The sequence below is a fragment of the Eleutherodactylus coqui genome, chromosome 9 (genome assembly GCF_035609145.1).
Source record: "Eleutherodactylus coqui strain aEleCoq1 chromosome 9, aEleCoq1.hap1, whole genome shotgun sequence".
Classification (NCBI taxonomy): Eukaryota; Metazoa; Chordata; class Amphibia; order Anura; family Eleutherodactylidae; genus Eleutherodactylus; species Eleutherodactylus coqui.
The window spans coordinates 9,532,476-9,538,475 of NC_089845.1; positions in this window are offsets into that span (position 1 = coordinate 9,532,476).

The following is a 6,000-nucleotide window of genomic DNA, read 5'->3' on the forward strand; positions in this document are numbered from 1 at the left end:
CACCCTGTCCCCAATCTCCAGTCCTGTGACCGGGTCACAAGGGCAGGTAGACTCCGATCACGTGACCGCTGTGAAGGAAGAAGTGGATAAGTTAACCCTGCCCCATGTGTTACCATGGTAACAGTAAACTACAGCAGCGTTCACCCAGATGAATAATGACACGCGGTGGATATAAGGCGACCCAGCTGACATTTATAGCAGTAGTTTACTGCATTTTAACCTATATAAACCAAACTGGGGGCATAATAAGTGGCGATTAGTTGGGCAAAAGGATTGTCGTGAAACACATGTAAATTGCAGGACAACCTATGATTGGACAATGGGCATTAAGCCCAACCCATGGGTGGTCCTGAGGTAGCTATATAAAGCTTGAGAATGCATGGGAGCCTCATATATAGCCTAGCCTACCATCAAGGCTATGAGCTGCCGTCTATATATATATATACTGTAACCTACCATCAAGGCTATGAGCTGCCAGCTTTTTCTTTAACCTTCTATCTGTTTGCTTATGGGGGGAACCTTTGCTGGAGAAGGGGACAATATGTTCTACACAGCCAGCAAAATCCAGGACTGTTTAGTAAAGAGTGAATTACGTAGCCTCATATATGTAGCCCTAGTGATCGGAGATTGGGCTTTACCTCAATGTAGGGACTTGCATCATAAAGCCAAACAATACAAGATATACGCTAAGAATTCACACAGAACATCCTCTTGTAACCACCTCTGGGGGGATATTATCCACCATCCTGCCGGGTGGCTTTATCCTCTGGTTACAGCATCCACTCTGCTGAGGATTCCCTGATTCCAACATCTTAGGGCAGGGATAATATTTTAATAAACCACTTCTCCAATAGGCATAGTGAAACTTATTGATCCCTCCTATTGTATATCATCCCCTCTGAGGAATCCATACGAATAAGGTTACACTACAGCAACACAGTAATACGGAGCTCACACCAAAACCAGAGGAGCCGAGACCTATTAATTGGGGATATTGGTGAACTGAGTGGTTTAAGCGATAAAAGCCACAAATATGTCCTAGGTTTGACCAGTTGGAGACTAATCAGTCATACACGACATTAGTTTATCCATGGTCCACCTTTACACTATATAAACCCCCTCCTCCTGACGAGCCACATTACCAAATGAGGCATTATACCACCCCCAATAACATTTAAGGGATTAAGTGGAATATTGGGCATGATTCATCTTATGGTCGATTGAGCAGAACGACCTAAATGTGTCGATTAAGAAGATACTATCTATTAGAGATATATTCTGTGTTTATTTCCTAAACCCGTCTATAAGGGAGTAAATATACTTCCTGATGAACTGCGTAACTAGCGGGGAAACGCGTTGAAGGTATATATGGAGTTTGATACGATATACAGAAGATATATATGAAGTGAGACACGAAGTCCAGACTGTTGTTTGGTGAGACAATAAGCTATATCAGCAGCACCCATGGGAGAATAGTGGCAGGTATCTATGAAGGATAACATCCACTATCCACGTTCATGAAGAATTGGTATGAGTGATGGGAGGTTACCCGATTGCTTAATAACCAGTAATCAGCATTAAGTGGGGTGTTGGAACATAATTGATCTCGCTCCACTAATATACATCATGGCGGCCTACTGATTAGAATGGGGGAATAACATCCCCACCTAGTCCTGGAGGGCTGCACATGTTTGTTTGGTGCGCCCTATGGGGTGTATTTTAATGAATTACAGTAACATTTAGTTTTTCTTACTTAATCTATACTGTGAAGGGACGTGTTTCTAGCAGCACTTAGTCATGACCAAGGATAAGGGTGCTGTCAGGGACGTGTAGGCTAGAATCAGGACATCCCTGCATAATTGATCTACGGTTCAAGTGTTGGAATTCTTCTGACTGCGGCTATCAAACATCATTGTGTAGCCCGGCAACCTTGCATTCTCCTTGGGGTCAGTGGTGCCGCAGTGCAACTTGCAGGTTGTGGCGATCAGTAGGTCACAGAGTTGCACCAAAACACCATTGACCTCAACGGGATTGTGAGGTCGCAGGACTACACTGCGATCTTTGGTCATGTGACTCCTGTTGCAGCGGCAGTCGCCATTATGCCGTAGGCTTTCATTAGATTAAAGCACACAGTATTTTTGAAGTTTGTCTGAGGCAATAAAATAAATATATCTATAGGCACTCATTGTTCCTCTCCTAGAACCGAGAACAAAAACGAAATGAGGAAAACGGCGGCCTGAAAGGAGTTACTGAACACATTCAGTCTGTACAGTTAAAGGTCGTATCAGGGGAGATTTAGGCCTCCCTCACACAGGGCGTTTTATACAGCGTTTAGCGCTGCCTTTTCAGCCCAGCGCTAAACGCTGTACAACACTCCCATTCATTTCAATGGGGCTGCTCACACAGGGCTGAAAACGCAGCGCCTTGCAACGCTGCGCTTTGACAGCGATGCATGTTCTATTTTGGGGCGTTTTCAGCCCTGCGTCGCCCATTGAAATGAATGGGCAGCGGTTTTAGCACTGCTGAAAACGCGGCAACACTTGGTGCCGCGTTTTTGGCAGCGTTAACCGCTCGCCGATTTTCGGGGTGAGGGCTTGTAATAGAAGCCCTACCCCGAAAATCTGCCCCAGCTAGGTAGAGAGAAAAAAAGAAAGTTAATACTCACCTAGCCGCTGCAGTCCGGGTCACGGCCGCTGGTCTCTGCCGCTGATCCGGGCTTCCCCTGCATTCACAAGTCTATTGCCCTAGGCCAGGCTTGAGAACCCCGCCTCCGGCAATAGAGTGCTGTGATTGGTTGTCGGTGCTTGCTCGATGCCCAATCACAGCCCTTCATTGACTGTCTCAGCCAATCAGCGCTGGCAAGCTCTGATTGGCAAGCATCATCATCAGGATCATCAGGACCTTTGGAAAACCGCATGCATATATAACTATACACAATTCATTTCCACAATCATTCGCATGTATTCTACTGTGAATGTCCGCATGCTCAAGCTGACCCGCTCGTGTGAGCCTGGCCTTAGCTATGCAGATTCTGGCATGCAGTCCCAGGACGGCATATTCTGCTATACTGTTGTGGGATATTCCGTCCTTCATACTGGTGGAATTCGACCACAACATGCAGCTGAATCCACTCCTGCAGAACTCTGCACCAAATCTCATATGTCTAAATGCAGATTTTGATATGGAATTGCTGGCAGAACTAAGCTATTTTTAATTATATGTCAAGATCGGCTGATTTTGGTACAGAAATTTCCACATGTTGCTGTGTATCTGTTAGATTGTGCTGCTGGAGTTTGTTGTTCTACAGGGTTCCAGGAGCACACCTGCATGGGTGAGGGTTAATTGAGCTGGCTGTGTGTGGTTGTTCAGGTCAGCCAATGCCCGTGGTCTGGGTGTAGATATATACACCAGCCCCTCTGCAATGAGGAAACTGCATTTCCTCAGTCTTGTCTGCTGTGCGTATAGTGTATGGTCAGCTTGCAGCTTGCTGGGTGTGTAGTGTCTTGTGCTGCCTGTTTTGTGTCTTTCTAGAGTAGAGACTGCAAGACAAGAGAAGCCTTGTCGTGGCCTTGCAGCTTAAGTTCATTGACCAATGTACGAACTAATCCCTTTGATTTTATATTCAGCTTTACCATCTGCTTTAGTGTGCGAGGTTGTGTGACAAGTGAGTTTGTGCATTTAATGTGTTAGTTCCGCCGGGTTGAGTGTGTCACCCTTTCAGGGAGAGTGGGGCCGAGGTTTCAGCATGGGGCCGCCTTTAATGAGGCGATTGCTCTGCTTATAGGTAGGGCCAAGTCATCTCCCGTCAGTTGTCCCTAACCCATGTCTTCGGGTCACGTCCATGTGGCCTGGTGCTTAGTTGCCCACACGAATGTAACAGTATCTTTCGGCCAAACTGCCCGTGTGAAAGCACCCTGAGTGTCTCAGGCCGTTCTGTATGTGACGCGCTCATGCGGATTCTTGTTTCTACAAAGAATTCTAGGAGAGATTCAAGGAACATTTTCTTTATAAAGGCCTTATTCACACGGGCTACAAATTTGCACGACTTTGTAGCGCAACAAAAACACATGTATGTGAAGCTGATGGATTCCAACGGGTTCTTTCAGGCTACAAAACATCTCATGTGAACGAACCCGTTGGAAACCACAGGCTTCATATACATGCATTTTTATAGCGCCACAATCACGTGATTTTGTAGCCCGTGTGAATAAGGACTAAATTAAGACTACTCGAAAAATATCACAAACACTACAAATAAGTACATGATGGATTTGTTAGATTGAAGGTTATCGCTTACATTAAGGCTGCTTGCACACAGGCAGTTTAAAAGTTGTGTCCGAGACTCTCCGGACACCGCACATTGACATGTGCTAATCTCTTGAAAATCGGACCAGAATGGAACCTTTGGCGATTTTGTTTATTTCTTTATTTTTTCCTCTGACTGACCGTCCGCGCACAAAATGAATGGGTTCTATTTCTGTCTGATTTTCTGAAAGATTTTTTTGGTCCAAAAATCGGATGGAAAAACCGTCCGTGTGCAAGATGTGCGATTTACTTGCTAGTTTGCACACCTACATATGTCCCCAGCACATTCATTACAAGCCTACACGGCCCCATCTAAAAGCCAGTTCTCTAACTGCAATTAAAAAAAAAGATATGTTACTACTAACGGAGAACAAGCCAAGCATTTTCCAAACTGCCCCATTACTTCCACATCATTAAGTGCAAACGGCTCCATTACAAGTATTTGCATTGAGGGTTTAAGGTCGGCCACAAGGAGCATGTTTAACCAAATCTAAGGAAATCAGTAGACTATTCAGTTAAACATTTGCAGAGGCGCAGAGCAGAGCCTGGATGTGTGAGGCTTCCCGCTGGAAACAAAGCTTGTAGGACACAGCGTTCCATGCACGCCAGGTCTGATGGCACAGCCTACGATTATACAGAGTATGTGACCATACATCCCATGTGTCTGCATGCAGCCAGAGGTCTATGGAGGTGCAGCACCCGGTACTTGGTAGACGCGCTCTTAGGGCCCTTTTGCGCAGTGCACTCTGTTATAACAAGCACGTCGACGGGCGATCAGTACTACCAGTCACATGAAGGAGAGATTAGGTAGTAGCGAAGCCAACGATTGTTAATACGATTGTTGGTCCCACGGATGTGAGTTGCCTGCAGAACAGAGATCTGATGCTGACAACTAACAATCCAAATAGTTGAGGAACAAGTGTTTGCTTGTCAATCAGCTGATCGGTGGCATATTCAGATGGTCATAAGATCGGGCAAGCGAATATTCACCCAAACGTTCATGCCCAATCCCTGGCCCATGTAAGGGACCTTTTGGCTATATAAGCAAGACAATAGAAGTCAGCAGGACTGTGAAAAACAGAAAACATCCTGCTACTACAACGCCACACGGGATGCCGTCCTCAACAAGCAGGACTAGAAGGACTACATACATGACTAGTGGGAAAATAGCTGAAAATGGCACTAGGCTAAATAAAATAATCAACGATGGGGATGGAAGAGAGTGCCAATGCCCACCGCTAAACCCTTTCATGTTGCTATTAATGTTGAGTGTGGTATTTAAGCAGTTAACAACGAGATTGACCTCCCTCTGTGATGTCATCAGTCCTCCAGCATTCAATAACAGAGGGTCACTGGAGTACCGCTAGGAGTCGCAATTGTAACCCGGCCCATAAGCAAATGTGGACCCACAGGCCCCTTGCCAGATACAGTCTCCCCTTGCGGCCCAAGGGCTAGTTGTGGGTGACGCCGGGGGAGGGGAGGTCTGTAACCCAGCCAATTACAGGCTTGCACCCTCCCCCTGTTCCCCCCCCCCCTTCCACTGAGAGACTGCAGCTGTGATTGGTGTAGCCAGCGGTGCACTGACCAATCACACGCCAGCAGTGTTGTTGAGCGGAGGAGACCTGAGGAGGTGATAAGTACTGTAATCTATCTATCTGTTTACCATACAGGCAAAACTATAAAACCCATTTTTAG